A 25,048-nucleotide genomic window follows, 5' to 3' on the forward strand; every position below is an offset into this window, starting at 1 on the left:
ACCTGGGGCAGATGCCTGCGCACCCCGACTGCCAGCGTCGCAGTGCCACGTCTCAGCCCCGCTCACGCCACGGGAGTTTCCTACGGGATTCTCCCAGGGCCTACAGATGAACTTTCGGGGCTGACACGTCGATCCCTGCCGGCGAGGGGAGGGGAGGGGGCGGAGAGGGACTCGCTGCAGGCTTTGACGTGGTCGCAAAAATGTCAGCGCCGCGTTCCCCCGCCCGCCCACGCCGAGTCGCGCAGCGCAGGGCCGAGGGGCTGGCGGTGGGACGGGGCTGCCGGTGCGCAGCTCCCGCTGCCTGCGCCGTTCCACCCTGGGGCGCGGAGGCCCTGGCTGCCGGCGAGAGCAGGGGAGTGGGCAGCCAGCAGCGCGCAGCCTCTGCACAGGCGTGCGCTCCCGGGGCGCTCCCGCTCTCTCCCAAAGCCCTGGGGCAGCCGCTGGCATCTGCCTCTCCTTCGCCTCTACTTGCTCCACTTCCCAGGTCCCTGGAGCCGTGGGCAGCGCCTGGGCGCCCTGCGGCCCCCAGCACTCGTGGAGCTGCCCCTCGCCCACCGTCTCTCCCATCCTTTCTCCCGCTGTCGCTGCAGCAGCTCGCCAGCGTGTGTTGTGCTCAGTTGTCCTGACGCGGGGAGCCCCCTACTCAAATCTGATCGAGAGAAGCCTATTTACCTGGGCTGCGGTAAGTAAAGAAAACAAAAATATATCGAAAAATAAACCAAACCAAACCTATGCCTCAAGCACGAATGTGTCAACGAGTTGCAACTTCTCGGCTGGCCCGGAGGGTGCAGCGCGGGGGAGGGAAGGCAGCAATTTGAGAGCACCTCAGCCCGGGGCAGCGCAGGCTACGGAGCGACCCGCGCATCGCCAGGGTCGGGAGCCTAGCGCTACTGCGCCCCCGCGGCGGGACGCGCAGCTTCTGCGCCGCGAACTTGCTGGGAGCGAGTGGCTCGGCTGGGCTGCTCGGGTAGACGCTACGGCCATGGCGGCGTGAGGTGGTAGCACCGTGGCGGGGAGACAAGCATCAGTGCCTGCCTGCGCTATGCAGCCCTACGGCGCTTTCAGGTAACCCCGTCACGGGGTTGCCCCGCTCGGTGCTCAGGCTAGGGTTGGCTGAGCTGGGGGTAGTGGGGCTTTTGACGGGCCGCGCTCTCCCTCCCCGGGGCTGCCTGGCGTGCGCACCGCCGGGCTCTGCCCTTGGCTCCGGCGGAGCACCCTCCGGGGACAGGGGGGGGCTACTGGGGTTTCGGCCGCCGACGCCGCGTCAGAGTGCCGGCAGGGGGAGCTGGGAGCGAGGCGAAGCGGCGCTGCTGCCGGCGACCAGTGGCGAAGAGCGCTGCCGGTGGCCGAAGCCCGTCTCGGGTATTGCCCGGCTCCACCTCCGAAAGTCCACCGAGCCTTTCAGAACAGGCTGTCGTTCTCCCCGGAGACGGTGCTGTTTACTCGGGAAAGGCAGAACCGGCCGGACCTAGGGCCGCATCTCCAGCGGGTCCGGAAGCTGTTCCCTGCCGGCGCTGATCGTAGCGGGAGCCCCGGCGCCGCTCCTGCCTGCGGGATCACCCCCTCGGGAGGATTTTCTCACCAAGCAGCGGGAGGTGCGTGGCGGTCGCTGAGCCGTGGCTGCCGAGAGGGTGGTTGGTGGCTCTGAAACATTTTGTAGGGGTTTTGTCACTCTTCGGCAAGTGAAGTTTACTCTGCCTCCTTCTCTGGTGAGAGCAGAAGAGAAGCGGCGTGAAGGGCACCGGCACTTCTCTGAGAAACGTGGGGGGTTTCAGCGGGATATTCTAGCAGTACGATTTGAAGTCCCAATGTACTTTTGTTGTCGATTTTACTTAACTGGACTAGCTGCAGTCTGTGGCACAACCGTGTTTGGCGTTTTCAGAATTGTGGTGTCTGTGTTACCGTTCTGCGATAGCGCAGAAAGAAACGCCTCTGTTACATTAATCCATGTTTTGGCCAGGATTGTTTATCAGATAAATAACAGTTGTTAGGGCTTGCTCTATTATTCCCAGATGCTAAATGTGCACGGTAAATTGACACAACGATAATCTGCGCGGGATTATTTCGGGGGGGCTCGCAGGGATGGGGGGAGCTGTCAGCGCATCCCTTCCTTCAGCAAACCGGACCATTTGACAGGAGAGGTCTCTGCATGCGTGCCCGGACGCTATTGTGCAGGTGTTTAGAATCTGCAAGATTACAGCTAAGAAAAACATCTTAGAACTAAAAACCCTTGTTAAAGTTGTAGCAATAGCATGCTTCAGCAGCCCTAAGGGAGTGCATTTGAAGACCGTATTTTCTGACAGCCGGTTGACCTCTTGTAGTTTCAATATTTTTTTTTTGTATGAAAGGCTGGTGTGATGCTAGCCCAGCTACAATGCTGCAAAAATAGAACTTTTCATAATGGAAATTGCACTCAAATCATAATCCTAGCAGTATCAGCGTCTTCTGGTTGTTATATAAGATTCTGACTCAGTTTAGCAAAGTTTGATTTACTAAGAATTGTTGAACTTGGTGATGTCATACATACATAATGTGTACTCAGTCAAAAGTGTATTGCTGCTATGAAAAGCAGTGGTATGGCCTTAGGTACTTTGCTTAGTCTAATGAAATATTTTAGTAGACTTCTGTATTTTGTGCTGTATTCCCACCTTCTTCTGCAGCAGGTACTGATAATTTAACTTTATTACATTTAGTAATAGATTCATTTAATTTTCTTAATTTTATGCTGAACAGCTGTGAGGAGTCCTGCTGAGAACAAAGCTTTTGCTCTGGAGGGTGGCAGTTTACTTTTCTGTTCCAGAGGTTGTTTTCAACTAAGTAATGTAAACACTTGCTTTTAAGTTGCACTGCTTATTCCTTAGCATGTGGCAACAGTTTTGTTTTGGTTGAGAAACTGAAAGCATTAGTCTCATTTCTTTTAATCTTTAACCAGTGCTGCTTTCTTAAAATACTTTTGGGTAGTAGGAGTGCTCCTGCACTTTGTAATCATCCATAAACTTTATTGTATCAGGTTTGTTGTACTCCTTTCCTGTTGGGCTGAGATGCAAAGGGTGGTAGCTATGGATTGATGCTGTTTTCAGGAGAAAAATAATTGAATAGAGGTGTGGGTTTGTTTGTTTGTGTGTTGGGTTTTGGTTTTTTATTTCTTCCCCCCAGCTACTTGGAGAAACCACACGGATTTCAGCTTCTGTTGATACAGTCTTACACAGGTATAGGATTTTCACTGAATGAAGCTCATTACTTTCCAGTGAGCAAACTGTATATTACAAGCCATGAGGTGCAGAAATACAGCATAACCCCCCTGCAAACTTCAGTTTATCCATCAGAGGTTGTGTGAAAGAATTCAGCCAGCAAAGCAGCTGAGCTCCTGGGATGAGCAGGAGCAGACCTCTTTCTGTAATCTGGTCTGCAAGGGCTGTGTCACTCCCAGTGTTGGCAGGGGGTTATTGCTATGTTGTAGGACATGTAAATGGGTAGTTGATAGTGCTATCAGTTGGTAGTGGGTGTGTGCTACCACTACTGTATGTGACTGGGAGTGCAGAAGGGAATGGTGTATGTAATCTGATACTGTATTATTTAACATAAACTAATATGAGCAGTTCATATGTTGTGATGACTGACTTTGGAATAGCAGCAATATATGATTTAGCTTTAGATTTAACATCTGCTTTATAAAATTTTGATAAGGTCTTGATGTTTGGTAATATATGTTCTAAAGTTGCTACAACTCCTGAGATGAATTGGTATTGCTGCTGCTGTGATTCTAAGAAGCAGCACTGAGGAACTTCTCATTGTCTGTAGCTCTGTAGCATCATTTCATAGAGATGTTTAATGGGAATTGTTGCTAGTGTTGAGTTCTCCGGATTATTATTAATCAGCCTTTTTCTCTTTGTTATCTTTTTATCCTCTTTGGCATGTCTACACATTCCTATTCGGAACAAGTCTAAGTTACAGACTAGACAGTTGGTCTTTCGTAATGTGTTTTGTAAAGCTGTAACTGGCTAAAAAGAATGAGGTTTGTAGGTTGGATTTTGTTGGTCAAACACTGTATAAACACTTTCAAAATTGCCCTTTTGAGATTGGTTTGTCAACTGTTTTAAAGCACCAGGCTGGGTTTAATTTCCAGGCTGCAGCACTGCAGCTGTAACCTCTGAAAGGCAGGTGGCAGTCTGCTATCTGCCAGCCTTACCCAAACCTGGGCGACCCACAGCTGGAACTGTGCCACTGAACTACACTTTTCTGATGAAGCTGCTGTTGTAAAAACAGCAAGCTGTTTCCAAAAAAAGTTGGGGCTTTTATTTTAGCTTGCTTCCTAAAAGTGTCTGAGTGTTTATTTAAGAGATTTGCCAGGTTGCATCTAAGTATAGCACATTGGCTTAACGTTTGTCAGGAAGGTAGCAAATGTAAACCAAGTTAATGACCCCTAAACTGCCATCAAATTAGTCTTGCATTCTTGATTTTTTTCCCCCTAGAATGTATTATCCGAAGTATGAATCATGCAAACATTTTGTCATTTAATGGATTTATTCATGCATCAAATTTGTTTGTGTCTCCACTGAGGTACTTTGATGCAATCCAATAATTGTCTGCTGTATAAATCACCTCTGTCTCCATACTCATGATTTTTAAATAAATATATCTATAAAATCAATCTTTCTTTGGAGACCTTTTGGGAAGAAATCATAGAATCATTAAGGTTCAAAAAGATCTCCAAGATCATCAAGTCCAACTGTCAATGCAACACTACCACAGCCACTAAACCATGTCTATGCTTGTGTCCCAGTATGTATTAGAAAGTCAGGCACCTTCACAGAGGAGCTGGTGTTTGTCAGTGACAGTAGCAGAAAGCTGAGATTGATATGAAATCTGCACTATGGCCTTTGCAGATGGAATTCTTGAATCTAACTCAGCTGTTAAAAGTTATCTTCTCAAAGGTTATCTTTTATTTTCAAACAGTTTGAATGATTTGCTTTAGAAAAAGCTTAAATGCCTGTAGCTGCAACTGCACTGTTGTTTCCAGACTTATCTCTGAGTAGCTTATCTGTGTTAGGAGTTTCTTGTGTGACAGCAGGATAATACAGATTTTCAGTCCTTTTCCAGTTTTTAAAATCAGGACATATTCCTGAGCTCCAGTATACTTTAGAATTGTTGGATCTTAATTTCTGAACAGAACTGGCCAACCTTTTCATGGCTACCGACCCCAGTAATGGAGTTGGGGTTTTCACTTTCACTATGCTGATTGAGTAGCTCTGAATATAATTTGCTGATTTTTAATTGTTTAAGTTGTTTTGTTTTTACATTTAAACTCCTAGCTAGATGAACAGCAACAATGAACACCTTAGCTGTATTTGTTATGCTTAGGAGAATCTTACAAAAATTCTAACTCCAGAATGCTGAATTGCCTGTTGTTGTCCTTTCTGTTTGTAACACTGGAGTGCTTTCTTAGGCATTCCAGTGGTGAATGAATTAGAGTATATGTGATGGCTGCAGGACTGACTGATGGGTCATACTGCAACGTGTAAGATCTTCCCACCATCATTGGCAGGATGCCACTGTCATTGGGCTGGTATGTTAATCTGACTTTGGTTGTTGGTGGCCTCTTTCGTTAAGTCTTGTTTGCTTTCTTATTCTGAATTTGCAGTAGGTTTATATGGTTGTTTTGTTAGATTTTATTATTAAAACTAGTGTGTGTATTTTAATTATTATCTTTCTTCTTTGCTCCAGTGCATGCTTTCCCCTTATATTTTTTTAAACCAAGCAATGATACTGAAGTATTTAACAACAATTTGTAGGAGAGCATAAGTGTGCAAAATTGCTACCAGTGTCTGATATAACCAAGTACTGCTACGTCACACTTGTAATTTAGCCAAAAGGTGAGATTTCAGTTTTAGAAGGGACTGGAAAAAAAACTCTCTGGATAGTGCTCTGCAAGGCATAGGCCAAGAGTCTGATAAAGTTTATGAGCCTTATGAACTGGCTATGCTGCTGAAGTAGTGAAAGGTGATGTTAGTGCTATTGTTTTCTCTTGCACCTGTTTGTGGCACTGCAGATCCACATTCTGACTCTCACTTGTTAAAATACTTAAACTCCCAAACAAGCAGAAAACCCCTTTAATTCGTGTAATCTAATAAACTCTGCTCTTTGTGACCTGAAAACTGCTGTATGCTATGTTCCTCAAAGACAGACAGATACAAGGAGAGGATGCTATCAGTGAGCATTGTAGTTTGTTGTCCTCCATGGCAATTTTGGTTCTTTATGTCAGTCAGTTGTCCACTGGGTCATTTCAATTGTACCAATATAATGCTTCATGTGGAGCCATATTGTAAACAGTATTGGGGAACTGATCTTCTTAAAACCACTTTTTATCCTTGAGGTACCCATTGCCACTGATCCCAGTAAGGCACTATATGCACTGGTTTCAGTGTAACTGCAGGTGTGCAATGAGTATTAGGAAGTGAGGAAGGAGGGGGGAGGAGGATTGTGTGTGCAGATAAAAAAATCTGATTAATCCCTCAAATAATGAAATTTAAGACTGACAGAAGAGCTCTGGTGGATTTTACTGAGGTGGTTTAAAGTGTGTTCATACAGATTCTTGTTAAGTTAATTTTATAAGAGACAACAGACTCTCTTGAGAGGCTTGCAAATTAATTGACTCACAGACACATGCACAGCTTCACTAGCATCTGCTGAGAACTGAGGTATCTTAGAGGCATTTCCCTTGGGTAATGCCAAGGAGTAAGTGAGGAAGTGGGGAAATTTAGGATAATAACCTGCTAAAAACTGGACCTCAGTCTTCCAGAGCTTGGCTGTCAGACATCAGTCTCTTGAAAAATTGTAATGGATTCTGGTACATGGTGTTGGAATTGATAGTATAAAACAACACAACCTGTTACACACTGATTTGCCAAGAACATGAGTTCATGCATACAAATCTAGAGACATGTGAGAGGTGAAGAAGCCAGTGTTTGTAGGAAGAAAAGCTTTACTTGATGAGGGTAGCTATGAGATCTAAAATGCTATTACCCCAGGCACAGGGGACTTGTGCAAGTGATGTAATTCCATTGTAAAACTTGGTAAGATTATACAGGTCCACCTGAATTATCCTAGAGACCTGCAAAATGTTCCAGTTTATCTTCTATTGCTTTCCAGAATGTCCTTATGTTAAATTTCTTACCTGAAGCATTAGACAAGTCTTTAATATTGAAGACCAATCGGTGGAGCCTGAGCATCATCTTTAACTGCTAATAACAAGAAAATGTGTAAGTAGAAACAACAGCAAAAAAAGAGATTCAGGCTCTACATCCAAATCACTGTTCTTTTTGCTATTCACTACTTTTTCCTGTAAGTGAATTTGCAAGTAGCTTTTATTAGAGATTTCTCATTTTGCTTACTTACCTATAACTGGCAGGGAAAATTGTTTTGCAAATTTGTTTAATGTGAAGGCCAAAAAGATCAGTATCAGGGCTTGAAGAAAAATAGTCTTGAATTAGAGGTAAACACTTCTGATATTTAACTTCAGTCTTTATATTTGTGTCTCAAACCTGTAATCATAAAGTGCTCTTAAAATAACTTCAGCAAATGTGTTGTTTTCATTTGAGTACCCACATGAACTCTTTGCTTACAGTGGTCTCACTGCCTCTTGGAAGAGAACACGTTAGTCTTTTTATAGTGTGACTGTTGACAAGGCTTGTTCATCAACTTCAGTTGTACAGATGATGTTTTGTAATTTTTTTTTTTCCAGAAGATGACAAAAACCCAAAGCAGCTACTGTGTTACAGAGGCATATCAGTAATGCTTTGATAAGAGAAAACATAAGAATGGCATAACTGCAAATACAGGGTGCTCCCACTTGTTTGTGAGGAGCTTAACTGTACCTTTCCAATTTACTGTGAAATGATTGTGGACATCAGGCCTGGTTCATAATTACATGTGTTTGTTAATTTTGTAGATTTGACATTCCCTGTTAAGAAGTCCTTTAAAAGAGAGTGGTTTTTTTCATGCTCTTACAGAATATATATCTGGTTGGAAGAGAATTCAAAGATCATCCAGTCTGACTTTTGATCCAGTACTGAAAGGTCAACACTAAACCATGTCCCTAAGTGCCAGGTCCACATGCTGCTTGAACATCCTCAGGGATGGTGACTCCAACATGCCCATGGGCAGACCATTCCAATGTTTGATAACCTTTTCATTGAAGAAGTATTTCTTAATATCCAGCCTAAACCTCCCCTGATGCAGCTTGTAACCGCTTCTTCTAGCACTGTCACTTGTCACCAAGGAGAAGAGGCTGGCCCTCTCCTCACTCCCACCTCCCTTCAAGTAGATGTATACTGAACAGCCCCAGCTCCTTCTGATGCTCCTTGTGGGTCATGTGCTCCAGGTACTTCATGAGCCTTGTTGTCCGTCTCTGGACACACTCAGCACCTCAACAGCCCTCTATAGTGAGGGGCCCAGAACTCAGCATAATGCTCAAGGTGTGGCCCCACCAGTGCTGAGTACAGGGTGATGGATGATCACCTTCCTGTTCCTGCTGGCCACAGTGTTTCTAATATGAAGCAGGATGCCATTGGCCATCATGGCCACCTGGGCACACTGCTGACTTATGTTCAGTCAACTATTAACCAGTACCTCCAGGTCCCTCTCTTTCCAGCCACACACCCCAAGCTTTCCATGGGGTTATTGTGACCCAGGTGCAGGACCTGGCGCTTGACCTTGTGGAATTTCATACAGTTAGGTTTGGCCCATTTGTCTAACTTGTCCAGATGCTATTATAAAGCTTCCTTACTCTCTAGCAGATGGACACAGATGCCCAACTTGGTGACATCTGCAAACTTACTGAGGGTGCACTCAGTCCCCTCATCCAGCTCATTAGTAAAGATAATAAAGACGACAGGCCCCAGTACTGAGCCCTAGTGGATACCACTAATGACTGGGTGCCAGTCTGATTTGACCCTGTTCATCACCACTTTTTGGGCCTGGCTAGCTAGCCAGTTTTTTATTCAGTGCAGTGTGCGCTCATCCAAGCCACGTGCCACAAGCTTCTGAAGAGAATGTTGTGGGAGACAGTGTCAAAAGCTTTACTAAAGTGCAAGTAGACGATGTCCACAGCCCTTCCTTCATCCACTAGGTGGGTCACCTTACCAGCCTTGAGTATTTTTATAAGCCCTAAAATGCGAATGTTGCCAACGCTGAAAAGTTTTGAAAATGGCATTCAAAATGAGCACAGCAGTTGACAACACGCTTGTTCCCCATCTCTCTGTTCACACTGGCACCTTCAAAGATTTATCTGTAGTCATAGATTGGGTCCAGAGAACTCAATTACAGATGAAAATCTTGAAATTTCATATTAATCAGCAGATTTGGTTCACTTCGTGTCATGCCCCAGGTGCTTGTCTCCCCTTGCATTGTGGGAAGCATTACTTTATGGCACATTTGAGACCCCTTTTCCTTGCTTATTTGGTGAATAAAACATTCTAAACCTTATAAGAAGTTATGCATAAGTGTTGAATATTCTTGCTTCCTCATAAAAATCCCTGATTTTCCACAAATCAACCTTCTCACAAAGAAGAGTGTCTTTGTGTTTGTGTTAATATCTGATGGTAGCTGGCATAAGTTTTATGAAAAATGTCTGACTGTTCCTCAGTATTGTTCATGTTATCCTTTCGGTACTTCTAATGTAACCCTGCATCCCAAAACCTTAAGAAGAGAAAAAAACAACTCTTTGACTCCATGATACCATCTGGATGGATTTCCATCCTTGTATAACTAGTCATACAGGTGTTAGACTTATGTAAACTGAAGTGCTTATGGCAGCCTTACTTCTGTGACAGTTGTAAGGATTTGAATTCACAAGGCTTAGTATTATGTTGCTCAGGTTTAAGTGTCATACTGTGACTGAAATGAATTTGGGATTGCTCTTGTAGGCAGCTAACTAGAGAGGAGGTGTTGAGCAGACTTACCTGATAATCTCTTCAGCCTTAGCAATGGCAACTGGCATAGAAACTATTAGTATCTTCTTCTGAAATGTTTCATGTATCTTCTTTTTGCAGCAGGGAATTCCTGAGACATTCTCACCATTTCAACAGCATTTTGGATGATAACTGTGTTCCTTTTCTCTTGGTCCCAGGAGTTCATTGCCAGAGAAAGCTGTTGTATCAGTTTTCCACTATTGGTTTTTCTGGTGGTAGGCTTGGCCATTCAAAAATGACTGAAAATAGAGCATATTTTCTCTGACACATCTATGCATTCCACTATAGCTCAGCATGTGAAGAGAAGGATGTGAGTAGCTCTGATCAGAACTGTTAGAACAGATTTCTGGTGTTTTTTGCAGTGTGGCATGAAGTAAGTTGGAGAAGCTAGCTAGCTGCTTTCTTTTAGTATTTTTGTTGACTCTGGAAGATGCCCATATCCTGCAGCTGAGTTGTAGTAATTGCTCAAGGTTCTGAAACGTCAATGATAGATCAAGAGTAGCACATCCACTTTAGTAATGTCAGAGAAATGTATTAGAATTAAATATAGACTGTGATAGGCAAAGCTCATCTGAATCATAGCTTCTCTGTAGGAATTGTTGGGTGGGGCTCAATGACAAAAGTTATTCTAGTTAGTTGTATGTATCATAGTAACACTCCTTCTTGATAGTAACCTGTCTGTAATTTTAAATACTTATATTAATTACAAAATGTGTCTGTGGCGCTTGTAATTTCTTAATGAGCTGTTTACAAACAGCATTTATAAGTGTTTCCTGGACTCTTGTGTGCCTGGTCAAAGTTAATCTACCTTCCAGTCTGCATACAATATACACGGATGGATGCATGTATGATTTTTTTCCTCTCCATATATACACACACATGCATTCACACATATATTTTTACAATCTATTCCAGTTTGCAAACAGTGGTACTGACTTTTTGCTTAGAGTCCAAATGCTGCTGCAGCATCCCAGACAAACAAAATAATAGTGGAAGGACACAGAGGTCTTTCTTCTGGGAAGAACATAACAGCTTCATTCCAGTAGTTAGGATACAAGACCATGCCAAAAGACAAGTGAATTGTAATAGAGATCAGTTCACTGTTCTGATAGCTGGTAGTTGTATTTTGAGCTCTGCATAGTTCATCTCTTTGAACAGAAATGCAGATATAAAATATTGACTATATGTAATATCTAAAATTCATAAACTTAACTTTATTCTAGCAAGCTGGAGTGCAGGAAAGAATGGAGCAACTTTTGCTTGAGAGTGAAAAAATGACTAAAATGAATGCAATTTAAATCCTTCACAATGTTTATAGTGGGATCTTTTAAAGGCAGATATTGTGGTGTGATTTGACAGGAGTCAGAAGATACAACTGAATCAGTAGAATTTCAGTGAATTATGAAGATATGTTAATTTAGATGGACTGGAAAAATGGGTAAGCTAATTGGAATACAGTAATAATGTATGTGGAAGATGAGGTTTTAATACACTTCTCTGGGATCTGATGAATCCTTTTTAAATGCAAGTGTTTCCTCATAGTTTGCTTAAGTTGTACGAAGGGAAATTTAGATTGGATTGTCATGGTGTTGCCTTGGCTAGGGGCCAGATGCCCATGAAAGCTGCTCTATTGCTCCCCTTCTTGGACAAGAAAGGAGGAAAATATAACGAGGCCTGTGGGTCGAGATAGAAGTTGTTTAAAGCAAAAGAGAAAGCAAAGGCCATGTGGAAGCAAGAGTGAACAAAAATATTCTATGCTTCCCAATAGCAGACAATGTCCATCCACTTCCTTGGAAGCAGGTCTTCATTACACATAGCAGTTGCTCCAGAGGACAAATGCCATTAACAAATGCCCCCAGACTTCCTTCTTTCCTTTAGCTTTTATATCTGAGCTGATGTCATATGGTATGAAATGCCCCTTTAGTCAGTTAGCGTCAGCTGGCCTGGCCATGTCCCTTCCCAAGATGTTGCCCATCCCTCAGCCTACTGTTGTGGTGGGGGGCAATGTTGGAAAAGCACAGCCTTGGTGCTGTGCAAGCACTGCTCAGCAGTAGCCAAAACACTGCTGTGTTATCATCACCCTTCAGCTACCACTGCAAAACAGCACTGTGAAAGATGCTTTAGGGAGAACTAACTCCATCTGAGCCAAACCCAACAGATGAATATTAGGAAAAAATCCTTTACTGAAAGAGTGGTGACATGTTGGAACAGGCTGCCCAGGGAAGTGGTGGAGTTGCCATCTCTGGAGGTGTTCAGGAAACGCGTCAATATGACTCTTCAGGATATGGTTTAGTGGTCATGGCAGCTGAGTTACAACTGGACTCAGTCATTAAGGTCTTTTCCAACCTTAATGATTCTATGACTATGTTTCTGATTTGATAGTATAAATTGTCTTACAGCCTTGCTGCAGGTTGTGGTTGAGTCGGTGTATTGTGTAATGTTTAAATACGGTTGTAATGTTCTAATTTCTGAATCCTGCAGGTTATTTCTCCCCTTCCATTCCCTCAGCTGCAGCTGTGGTTCAAAAAGTGGGATTAGTAGGTCTTAATATGATACTTGAGGTAATGTACAATAGTATGTTGTTTTTGCACTGCTCTCAGCAAAGACCAACTTGCTTAATGCTAATGGAGTGAAATACTGAGGGTTGATGCTAGCACTGCTTCACAGTCCTAACAAATTTGAAAAATAAATATTTTACACAGATTGTTATCTGGCTTTTAGCATGGCATTGGTGATAAAACAAGCTCTTACACTCTGCTGATTTCCTTTTTCTCTGTGTACATCTTAAGGCAAAACCCCATAAACTACCCACAAACAAAAACCCAACCCAACCAAACAAAAAACCCCCCAAACCAACCAATAAAACTCACCCCCCCAACACTTAAGCAAACCCCCACATCAGAGTATCCCTTGCTTTATTGTTTAGTAATTTGACTTAATTCTGCTAGATCTGTCATCTGCAGGATGATGCCTAAGGTACAAGACAGGTATTGTAGGTAGGATTTGCACCTCAACAAACTGGAAATTTGCCCCCAAAGTAAAATTACCACACTAACTCAGAATTTTTGGAAGCAAAATGAAATTCTATTTCCAAAAAAAGGACTACATGTGAAATTATCAAAGGCAACAAACAGATGAAAGTATATTTATATATATTCACAGTTCCACATCAGAAGTACCCCCTTGTACAGACTCACGCCCCACTGGGCAGCCCAGAGGGTTGTATTAATAGCCAGCCTGCTGTCTCTCCCTCTCCCCTGTACCTTACACAGTCAAAACAGGAGACAGTTGAGCCTGCATTCAAGGTCAGAGATAAGGCAGCCAGAAGCAAAGCAGAAGAGGCAGCCCAGAGAGGAAAATCAGGAGAAAACTGACTAACTCCTAAACTGTATAGGAGTTTACAGAGCAAATTAAATGAAATAAATTTATCTCTGTTACTTGCTTAGCCTCTTAGAAAAACAAAAAACCATCTGGAAGATTCTCTGGAAAAATCTAATACTTATTTTCAATTTAAGCATAGCTTAAAACTGTAACAACAGGCCAGGGTACTCCTGCATTATGCTAATAATTTACATGTGTGTATTGATGAACAAATGATTTTCTGGATACTCAAGCAACTCTTGTGCATAGAAATAAAAAAGGTGTGAATGGCAGTGCTGGTGTAGTTTGCTGATCCCTTTGACTGCTGCACCAAGGAGGAGAGCCTGTTGTGAGTTTTGTACCTTGGAGGAACTGATCTTTTCTGCTGTCACTCTCTAGTAGGTCAGTAGGCAAAATAGTTTCTGTGAGCAAGCCAAGTGGAAACTCAGCCTTCAGTTAGCCATCAGGTATGCAGTGTCATGTTACCTCTATCACATGTAATTCAGGCAGGTCACCTTTCCTGCATTCCTGTAGCCCAGGCTGAGTATATTGGAGTTGCAGTGATGCTTGGACTGTCAGGAGCCTGATAGTACCCATGTGGCTGATTATTTTTTTTTCCTGCTGCTTTGTGCCCTGAAGCCCAGTACAGAGCAGAGCAACTGCTGTTGTGTGGGTGTTTTTATTTTATATTACTTTTTAATGCCTCATTCAAAGAGTAAAGATGGTAAGGCAAGAGGCAGCTGGGAAGGGAGAATCAGCTGGTAGAAATAAGCGGAGAGAGAGGATTTTTTTGATGAGGGGGAAGGGAAAGCTTCAGAGGAAACTGGAGTTCCTGTTTTGCAGAACAGTGTGATGAGAGCCAGTAGACTGGATATGGCCAACGGCAGAGTTGTGCAAAGCTTTCTCTGTGCTGCTGTCCATCCAGCACCCCACAGGTACTCACAGCATTATCCTCTTTGGGTATCATAACAGGGAGTTTCTTACACATGTAACTACATGAAACTTGATGGCTGTTAATGTAAATAACAAGCAGAAGGAGTGGCTATATAGTCTGAATTACAGAAACCTAATTTCAAGTTGGAAAACTGTGTCAGGGTAATTAGAGTAATGTCACCAGCTCTGTTTTCATTTGTGTGTTGAATGTCTGTGGATCTCCAGGTCTTTCAGCTGTTCGCCAGGTATGAACTTTCCATGCAGCTTATTAGTAACTTGCTTTGTGTTTCTTCTGTGAATTATGGTGTGTTTTGCAGGGGAACTCTGCTATGGCTGATGGGATACTATGGACGTGTTATGAAGATAAGCTAATTTTTCAGAATTAGGAAAACTACTGAGAATGTGGTTTAATTCATAGGATGGCTTTGCTTAAGTGTTTTGAGTTTTACAAGTAAGTGTGAAATAACAGCAGCCTTGTTTTAACGGTTGGTGAGAGATCTTTGTTTCAGTGTGGTTACTTCATAACCCAGAGGCAGACTCTTTTTCTCTCCACCTTTTATTCTCTCTCCTTTTTTTTTCTTTTTAGGGAAAAAAATTAAAAAAGAAAGCAGTGTTTTTTAGTGAAGCAGTTAAAAAGCCAGTTGTCTCACTTGTCTGAGAACTTACGATCAGCAGAAGACCTAGGAAGCATTACAGTTCAGTTTGGTGTGGGAGTACAGTTCACATAGGTTGGAATAGCGTGGTGGACTTACACCTGAGTTCCATGGATTATGGCAAATACAAAACACAAAATGTTTGCTTAAATTATTTGTAAAACAAAGTGTACTTGCAGATGATAAGAAGAATGTCAGTATGGCTTCTTTATTCCACTGTCAGTACATGCAGACCTTTTTTATCCCTGTGTCTTTAAATATCTTCTCAAAAATCCTTCAGAGGTAGTTTTAGTAATTCAACATAGTGCAGATGTCACTAGCTGTGAGAAATAAGTCACAATGACTTGTAGTGTTATGTCAAAAATACCATTAAGAGGCTTAGAACAAAGGGAGCAATTAATGAACAGTCTTTGCTATGAACAAATGTCAGAGACTCCTCCAGGGCTAAGCTGCTTCTGTGCCCTATTCATTAGTTTCTGTTTTGAGCAAAGTTGATGTTGATGACTGGATTTAATTATGCATAATTGAAAAAATCAGCAAAAAGTATTAGAATGAAACATTTACATTTAATTTCATAAAAAAGGACTTTTTTTTCCTTCTTAGGGGTGTTAATGCTTCATGTGACTAACTATTGGCATTGTCTTCATGGGAGATTTTGGCAGATTTTGGTCTTATTGTTTGCTTCAGGATGCATGCCAAATACGGTGCTTACATTTAAATCTCTGTGATTAAGTGTGTGTTAAAATCGCAAAATTATTGGGACTGGAATAGTCCTCCAAGATCATCAAGTCCAGCCTATGACCCAACACCACCACCACATTGACTGGACCATGTCACTGAGTGCCACATCCAATCTTTCCTTGAACACCTCCAGGGACAGCGACTCCACCACCTCCCTGGGCAGTCCATTCCAGTGTCTAATTACCCTTTCCATAAGGAATTTCTTCCTAACATCCAGCATAAACCTCGCCTGGTGCAGCTTCAGGCCATGCCCTCTCATGTCACAAGTTGCCTGGGGAAGAGTCTGATGCCCACCTTCCTACAGCTTCCCTTCAGGTAGTAGTAGAGTGTGTTAAAGACTGAGGTGATGGAAGAGAGCTCTCAGAACAGTCTTAGTGTACTTCTTGAAATGTGACAGGTAAGGGAAGAAGTGCATGTGAGTAGAAAGGTAGACATTTTAAACCTTGATTGCTAAAGCTCATTCCTGTACCTTGGTTAAAAATATCTCCTTGTGAAAACAAAAGAGCTGCTCTGTAGTATAAACTCTTATGTATCACAGTGTCACCAAGGTTGGAAGAGACCTCAAAGATCATCGAGTCCAACCTGTCACCACGGACCTCATGACTAGACCATGGCACCAAGTGCCACATCCAATCCCCTCTGGAACACCTCCAGGGATGGTGACTCCACCACCTCCCCGGGCAGCACATTCCAATGACGAATGACTCGCTTGGTGAAGAACTTCTTCCTCACCTCGAGCCTAAACTTCCCCTGGTGCAGCTTGAGACTTTGTCCTCTTGTTCTGGTGCTGGTTGCCTGGGATAAGAGACCAACTCCTTTGGCTACAACCAACTTTCAGGTAGCTGTAGAGGGCAATGAGGTCACCCCTGAGCCTCCTCTTCTCCAGGCTAAACAACCCCAGCTCCCTCAGCCTCTCCTCATAGGGCTTGTGTTCAAGGCCTCTCCCCAGCCTTGTTGCCCTTCTCTGGACACCTTCAAGTGTTTCGATGTCCTTCTTAAACTGAGGGGCCCAGAACTGGACACAGTAAAACTTGATTGTCTGTTATGCTGAGTGACCTGAGGGCCTAAACCAAAACTTGATGAATGGTGGTCCCTGACATCCATGCTGTTATGTGGAATGCAGTAATACTCTATCACCGTATGTGCTTTTTACATATTTGTATTTTATTTTTGACTCACTGTGACAGAGGCAGGTGTGGTCAGTGTAATATAGACACCTAGAAGAGTCTAGAAGGTAAAGGCTATTTCTATATGATTTTTCTGTGCATTGAACTGAAACGTTGAAATAATATATGTAAAATACTATTATTTTGGGTGTTGATGAGAAAGGCATTGGAGGAGGAAGGAAAACGAATACACACCACAGCTGACATCATCTAATGATACTGTTCTCAGGTATTTATTTTGGCTTTATTCACAAGGCCTATTGTGTAAAGTTGATCAGGGTATGGAGAGTTTTGCAAAAGAACTTGTAGTAGTTAACCTTTAGAGCCAGGTCATAACTGGAAGGTCTAATAGCCTTACCGTGCAGCTTTAGATAGCAGAGATGTGCCATTGGATGGACACATCAGAACATAGCAAAAATAGCATGTCCTGTAGTAGGCATTCATCCAGAAATGTAAAATTAGCCTTGTATCCTAGTTGTGCTACTGCATGTGACCAGAAGCACTAAATAATTCTGCTTCTCTGTTATTCAAACAGATCTTAAATATATTTATTTTAAACATTTTATGGATTTATTCAAGGCTAACTTACTGTTCCTACTGCATTAAAATGTGCAACATGTTTCATAGGTATTTAAACAACCATGGCTGGAGCTCTTTGACATCATCCTGGGTGGATGGAAGTCAGGGGCACAATTCTAATGGCTTCAGCTGGGAGTATAAGTAGGCCCTGACTTATTTCTGATAATACCTATAAATACACAGTTGGCAGAATTGAATCATTTGTTTCACATCATGCTATTTTACTTGTAGCCTCCCAATAGAGTTTGGCCAAGTAAGCTTGAGGGAAACTGGTGAATGTAAAGCTTGAAGAAAAGTGTCATTTTGGTATTATTGTTTGATTAATTGCTTGAATATTTATGCAAATTAGAGTAGATCCTAATTATGTGTGTAGAGAAAGTCTGTACTGTACTGACTTTTTCTTTCCATTATTCTGCCATTTTCTGTTCCTTTCTGGAAAAAAAGGGTGGCATAGGCTTTTTAAGGACTGTGGACAGGAGGTTTCTTTAAAGCCTGTTGGAACGAGTTGTAGAAAGAAGGCAAGATTTTCTTATGACATATTGAGTATAGGTATCAGTTCTTGTGTTTGTGTTTAGAGACTAGCTACAGGTACATGTGTTGCTCTTTTCTGCTCTCTCTCAATATATATCTGTGTAGAGGGAGCTGCATATTTGAACATTCTTTCAGAGGACAATGAATGTTTCCTTTATCTGTTACATTTTACTTACTTTTTTTTTTTTTTAATTCAGAGTGATAAATCTTTTGGAGGTTATCACTAAAAAGATGGGCTTCTGGAATTTAAAAACATTATTTTTAGAAAGGTGAGAGACTTCTGTGTTCTTGGATTTGTCTGCAGGTCTTCCTTTCTCACACATTTTTTAAAGCATAGGTTCTTATAAGTCTTTGTCATATTGAATAGTGATCATTTTAACAACTTGGAGGGTGTGAAAATAGAAATCTCTTCATCCCTAATTTAAACAGTGTCTAGTAATTTAGTATTACTTCTAAGAGTTTAGATAGTGCTGGGATGAAGAGGTTGAATTTCTAGCTGTAACATTCACTGCTATAGACCTGAGAAAGCTGTTCACATGTCCAGGAGTGGTGATACCAGAGGTACAGAGTGTAGGGCAGAAGCCTAGTTTATCCAAAAGTTGTGGCAGAGGCTTTTTCTCTTTATTTGCCATAGCAGGTTAGTAGCAGGCTTCAAAATAGCGATGGGGTCTGAGCAAGACATGTGTGCTTTGAAAGCTGAGGAGGTAAAAAACAGATGAAATGTTTAATAAGGTGATTTATTTAAGTGATCACAGTTTTTTTCTTTCTCCTGGCATTATGTGGCAGTTTTTCAGAAGTTGGGTCTTCAGAAGGGTGGTCTCATTTTTCTGCTTTCACAAAGCAGCCCTTAGGGAAAGGGGAAGGATTCGGAAGAGGAATGCTGACGAGCGCCTATACTACTCTTTCTATCATGTAGTAAAGGGGTGAGCTAGCAAGAACAACGTCCCTGCTTCCTCTTCACCTATGAAATACTAAGTTCCAGATGTTTCATGTCTTCATGGAAGGGGAGGTAGTGGCCTAAGCAAGTTTTGATTTTTGTTTTGGTTGTAAGGCTTTGCTATTGTGGGAACACTAAGTAAGTGCATGCTTTCAGGAAGTAAAGCAGGCTTCTGCTTACCAAAATAAAACACACCTGCATAGTATGGTTTGGTGCCAGTATGGTCTTGGTTTCATATTTGCATCCTGGAGGAACAGATGTTGCTGCTGTACTGCCATGTAAGTAAGTGGCATTGCAAGAGGATCAGCCACAATGAAACTTACTGCATTAGTTTGAAGCAGAAATGAGTCCTGCAGATTGGATTTACTTTCCATGTGAAAGTTAATGTGTGTATTCTTCTTGTTCTTCACCTGCAGCAAATGTGAGCACCAGGAGGAAACTTCCAAGAAAGTATATAGTACAGGGTGAATTTGGGGAAAACAGAATATTGTGTCATGGGATCTAGTAAAGTTACAGTTACTGTCTTAGGATGATACTTCTAATAAAGGTGTGTAAATAAAAACATAGACTAGATTAAAAAATTACAGACCTATAATGCCTTTCTCCTTTTTAGGGGGAGAAATTAATTTGTATGGGCTATTTGAAAACATTTGGTGAAGGAGCTCGCACTGCTTCAATACAAGGTGCTGTACAGGCAGATAGGTCAATCATGTCACAGCTCAGTGAACTTTAATTTTTCTAAATTTTTTGGTTTTTCAGTAAGCACTTGTGGGCTACTAATACTCTGATAAAGAAAAATATCCTGATGGTGTTCTCTAGAGTTTGTCTGGACAGAAACCTAAATATTTGAAACATACATTTAGAAGAGGAGGACTCAGAAGAGTGTTGGTTTTCCAGTCTTGTCAAAAAAAGTTGTGATTATTTTTTAAGACTTGTTTAACAAAAGCCCCCAATGACAAAACCCCTCAAAACAACACTGCCTCCTGTCCCCTCCCCCCAGATTATCAATTTAATGCCTATTTCAAATACAATGGTTGTGCTCACCTAGGTGAGGAGCTGGTGAAAATTCCTGAAGGCAGAGCTCATTTCTGGGCCCTCTCCTTCCCACTACCCGATTGCTTCTGTTCTTCTCTGTCAAAGCGCCCTGCAAGAGCAAAGCGTTCTCGATTCATCTCTGTGAAGAAGCCACATATGTGGCAGGGATGTTTCATATGTTTTTATAAAGAGGCTTTAAACTTCACAGAAATACACGATTCACATTTTGGTTTTAGTTTTAACACTAGTTTTAGACAAAGTTGTTTTTTAGTTATGGGAAGAAAAATCTTCCTCTTACTTGTTGAGGTGGCAACTTGGGCCTTGCACGAGGAGCAGAAAACACGACTTGTTCTTTACAGCTTGGTATTTTAGGATTCATTGACAAATGGCTTGAGTAATGTCTGAAAACACAAGATATTCTAACTAACTACTAAATACTACTGGAAGAAAGCAAGCTTTTATTTTAAAAAGGAAATAATAGGTGGGGTAGAAAAGAGTAAGATAGACTTGTAGCTATTTCTTCCTATGATTAGCAGGTGAACTGGCTTCAGAATAAGGCATGTCTTCTGCTTTTTTAGAATTTCAAGGTGCTTATTGACTGAGCAGTGGGGTATTTTTTTCTCTTTATCTGATGCCTTACTGAGTTCTTTGCAGTCTCCTGACTCTATTAGGAAGCTAAAATTGGAATTTTAGCTATGTGGCTTAGAAATCATTAACACTTATTGACTTCTAAACACTCTTCTGTTATCTTGACACTGTCAGATCATCCTCATCCACTTTGTGCAAAACAATTGAAAACAATGACGTTTCTTAACTTTTGTGAACAGCTAACAGACTGGAGAAGATTTTTATCTGAGAAAACGTCATTCAGGATGAAGCTTTAAGAAGCTGAATCTGCTAGCAATAAGAACAGCTTTAACAAAGAAATCTCAGCCTAAGAGTCTGTGTGCTTCTTCTGCTTTGACCTTTGCATTAAACCAAGAGATGGTTTGCAGAGGTCAAATAAGAAAGTCGTAATGGAAGTGACACAGAAATCCAATAACGCTGACTTCACAGTTTTATATTTAATTATCTCTAGTTTCATTGCATAGTGAATTTCAGATTTTATGGTAATAATTGATGCTTTGGTTGTGATTCTTGAAACTTGATTTATGTATGAAACTCCTTCAAAAGAGTAGGAGCTCAATTGCAAACTGCTTCAGGGTGAGGAAGTGAGTAAGGGGAATTAAATACAGCTTTACAGTAGTGGTCCTATTTATCAAAGAGCTTTCTCCATAAGGAGTAATAATATCCTGTCAACTAAGAATTGAAGAAAGGGTAAAGGGAAGATAATTAAAATTAAAAAGCAAAGAATTCTTCTAGCAGAGCAGAAAGTAGAACACAAAACATGAAAGCTAGAAAGGAAGTCTACTGTAAAAATGTAAAAACTCTGTTTGTAATATGTTAGCAGGTCAATATAATTTTGTGTATGCTTCACTTTGTATTTGGAACCAAAGAAACTTACAGATGTGTCTTGCTGGAAATGTATAATTATTTTTCCCACACAACTTGCAAGTTTCTTTGCATATTAAATAAAGTGAGGGTGTTGGTAAATTAATAGATGAGTGAATTGTGAGTGAGTTAAACAGAGACTTGGATGGTTGTGCTGACTTCTGTTATGTCTGGAGATGGTGGATTCTCCCTTGTTTCAAAGTACAATATATGGAAGTTGAGAGTGGTGACAATAGTGTTCTTTCTAATACTGTATAACAGTATCAATTGGAGCAGACCTTTGGGCTTTTTGGTACAGATTTAATCTGTTCTGATGATGACATGGATGGAGCCTTTTTTTTTTTTTTTGTTTCCCCCTTTAAGTTGTGTATTGATAAACAAAATAAAACATTGTCCCTATTTGCTAAGCTTTTTTTGATTTTTGTCATCTTTGTGTGCTTTGATGTTGTAGATCTTCCCTCCTCTGTACATTTGCCAGGAAGTAACATCTTCTGCTTAGAAGTCCTGTGCCACCAGACACTGGGAGATACATAGATCTGTGAATTGCATTATTTGCGTTGATCTGGAAACTGTATTTATTATTATACTTTCTGGAGGTTGATTGTGTTATGCTGCCAAAGAAACATAATCTTTCCTGCCATCTTGTTAATTTTAAGCAGGTTTTACAAAGTTTCTATCAGGTTGTAGTGCTGTGGGTATGTATTGAATAGATGCTTAAAGACTGTGAGAGAAGGATAAAAGGAAGGTCGAGGTGAGTGGTGAGGAACTACCTGGGTATTAGGAGATGGGTTTGGAGTGTGTTCAGAGCAAGGAGGCTGATCGGATGTGTGTGAAACAGGTTGTTCTCGGTCATAAGATGCAGGAGGCTGGGTTTAATTTGTCAAGAGGAGTATGGTGAAAAATGAGACTTGGTCTGAAGATTTGAATGTGGTCTTTGAGGTATTCTGAAATCTGTGGCCAGTGACATTTTCTAAAACAAGGATGGCGTGCTGTCAGCTCTGCTTTACATGAGGACTTCTAATTTGTTTCTTTTCTCTTTCTATATTCTGTGGGAACTAAGCAATGTTGAGACTAAGGGATACATTGGGAAGGGGATGCAAACATGCTGCAAATGGCACCTGAGGTTGTGGTGTGACATGGTGCAGGCAGGCACAGGGAGTCACAATGCAGCCAGTGTCCAGCCTGGAGCAGGCATGAGGTGGCACAGCAAGACTGTGGCATTAGCTTGGGAAATAGCTTTAAGGCACCATCCTGTTGCGTCACTTTAAAAGCAATTAAAATGTTCATCAGGTCATGCTCAGTTATGCTCCCTCCAGTACTCCTTGGGCAGCAGTTTGCTCCCAGCTTTGCTGAGGCTGTTCTCCTGGTAAGAACTACCCAGTTTCTATCTGTTGCTTCTGTGGTAGTTGTCTCTGTCACAGAATGTGTGCAGAGTGCGAAGACAGCAATGTACTTGCAGGTCTCGTGTGTTCAAATTTTCTACTGCAAGAACACTAAATCCAAATTATTGTGGGGCATCTGACATATGGATAAACAAAATGCCTTAGCTTTCATAATACAACTCTACATTCAAACTCATAGTTTTGGTTGTACAGGACAGGGAAGGAAAACTTGTCCTGACATGAAGTGCCAAGTGTAGCCTGACCCCGGGTTGTAGAAGGTGTTCTTGAGAGATGCTAGACGTGTAGTATGCAGAAATCCTAGTTGGGAGGGATAGAGTACAGTTTGGTTTTGCAAAGAAAATGTGCAAGTGCATGCTGAGACTTCTGCCTGGCTACTGTAGTTGCTGCTGGCCTCTTTGAAACATACAGAAACATGCTTGCTGTACCGTGGTGATTTTGTGTAATTTCATTACACAACAATACTTAACAAAAGTCTCTAAGGAAAGGTTGACCGTTTTCTGCCACTGTTGATTTCCTAATGTTTTGCAAATGTGATTGCTGCTATGAGTAACAGAATGCCACATTTAATTTGGGGACATAAACAATGTTCTTTTACCACTAGTCTAGTCAAATAATTTTTAATGAGACAAAGAGCTAGTTGAACACCCAAATTGGTTTGTTTACTTCAGTAGCTTAACTGCATTAAAATAAAAGAGCTTGCATGGGCAGGGGGTAATCTACTTCATTGCTGGATGCCATTAATCACCCTTTTGACTGAGAGCAACAGTTTTGAAAAGTGACTTATAGATGATCAAATAACTCTACTTTCTTCACCATTAATGGTTCCCAGCAGGCTGCTAGTGTGCAATCACAAACATCTGTGCATTTGAAAGTTTCCATTTCCCCAGACACATATTTCATGCAGAGGAAAAAACTAAAATAGTTTTTGTGTGAGGGCCCTGTTGGAAAAAGGGCTAATTGGAAAGGTTTCTGCTTTAACTCTTGCATGTGATCATATCAGAAGATTTTATTATTTTTTTTAAATTGGCTTTCATTGCTTTGCCTTCGTGGGATCTTTTTGTCATTTGATACCCAGGCATGAAAAATGTAGTTGTCTAGTCAAATAATGGTTCTGTTTTAGCAGTGCATTTAAAATAAATGTAACCATTTGCCTACAGATTCTTCAGAGTGTGCCTTACTCATGGCTGAAGGTTCCAGCTCTTTTGGAAACCAGTTTAACAGAACAGAGAACAAAAATTGTTTCTTCAGAAAATCCTACTGCTTCTGAATTGGTCTTTTAGACAAGCATTTAAGTACACAGGGAAGGAGCTCTGGGCAGTGACTGTGCTTCCCTTTGTATTATCAGCATTTCCCAGGGCTGCTTTGGTTGCTCACTAAGCCCGAGACGAGTGCTGGTTATTTGTGATCACCTTCACAGAATCACTGTGTAGGTTGGTTTAGAATGATAGAGATATTCTGTTCAAAGCACGTTTGTTGTCATCATAGCCTCTTGTAGCACATTTTATGGAGCATCTCAACTTTAGAAACTTTGTATTTTTGAAGGACTTTGAGTACTTGTTCTATGTACACTGTAGAGAATTAATGCAAGACTCAAAAGCATGATATTAATAGTTCTGTTTCACAATTCACTATTCACTGTTCTTGATACGTAAAACAAAACAAAAGAAAACCAAAGAACAAACCAAGACCCACAAAAGAGAGAGGGAGGAAAAACATCCCCAAACAAAAGAAAGCCCAAAGGAAGGAAGAATCCCTACTTCATCAGTCAAAAATAACTGGCTCTGCACCAAGCACAGGTTTTATGTTATCTACTGGCAAGGATATGACAGGCTGTGATTCTGTGATTTTGTTGCAGAAATAGTCCTCTTGGTGGGCTAATTCAGGATTAAGACACTAATTTGTGATCTTTAAGAATAATGAGTTAGTGTGAGTTTTCTTGTAATAAAGTAGAATCAGCTGTGTGAGATAAAGACAGTGAGATCAATTCTGCATCTATCTGAAATGACAAAAAAAGGCTTTGTTGGGGCTATACTTAACCATTATTTCAATTTTTGTCTTGGGTAGTTCTGGTTTTGTTTTGAAATTATTTGTATATGCAGTTGTTTCCACAAACTTGATTTAGGTTATTGTGTGCATTACACTTACAGTATAGTTCTGAAGAGTATAGATGCTTTGCATCTTGAGGTGTGAATTTTTAGTGATGAGTATTAAATACTAAGATTTGCTCTCATGCAAAGTACATGATTGTCAA

The 25,048-nt window shown here is 41.4% G+C and overlaps 1 protein-coding gene across 6 annotated transcripts in view; it reads left to right on the forward strand.

The window, feature by feature from the left end:
- The first annotated feature begins 339 nt into the window (after positions 1–339).
- SEMA5A (semaphorin 5A) overlaps positions 340–25,048 on the forward strand; it is a 306,539-nt gene continuing 281,830 nt past the window's right edge. For 4 of the 6 annotated variants that reach the window (XM_068162025.1, XM_068162022.1, XM_068162030.1 and 1 more), the window contains exon 1: positions 1,405–1,595. The gene's annotated coding sequence lies outside the window, so the exon portion shown is untranslated. Of the gene's footprint in view, positions 683–1,404; positions 1,596–25,048 lie in introns of those variants that run through there. The other 2 variants (XM_068162023.1, XM_068162027.1) reach the window with 1 other exon arrangement.

This window comes from Melanerpes formicivorus, unplaced genomic scaffold (genome assembly GCF_026170545.1).
Source record: "Melanerpes formicivorus ecotype bairdi unplaced genomic scaffold, bMelFor1.0.p_v2 SCAF_61, whole genome shotgun sequence".
NCBI classification, from domain to species: Eukaryota; Metazoa; Chordata; class Aves; order Piciformes; family Picidae; genus Melanerpes; species Melanerpes formicivorus.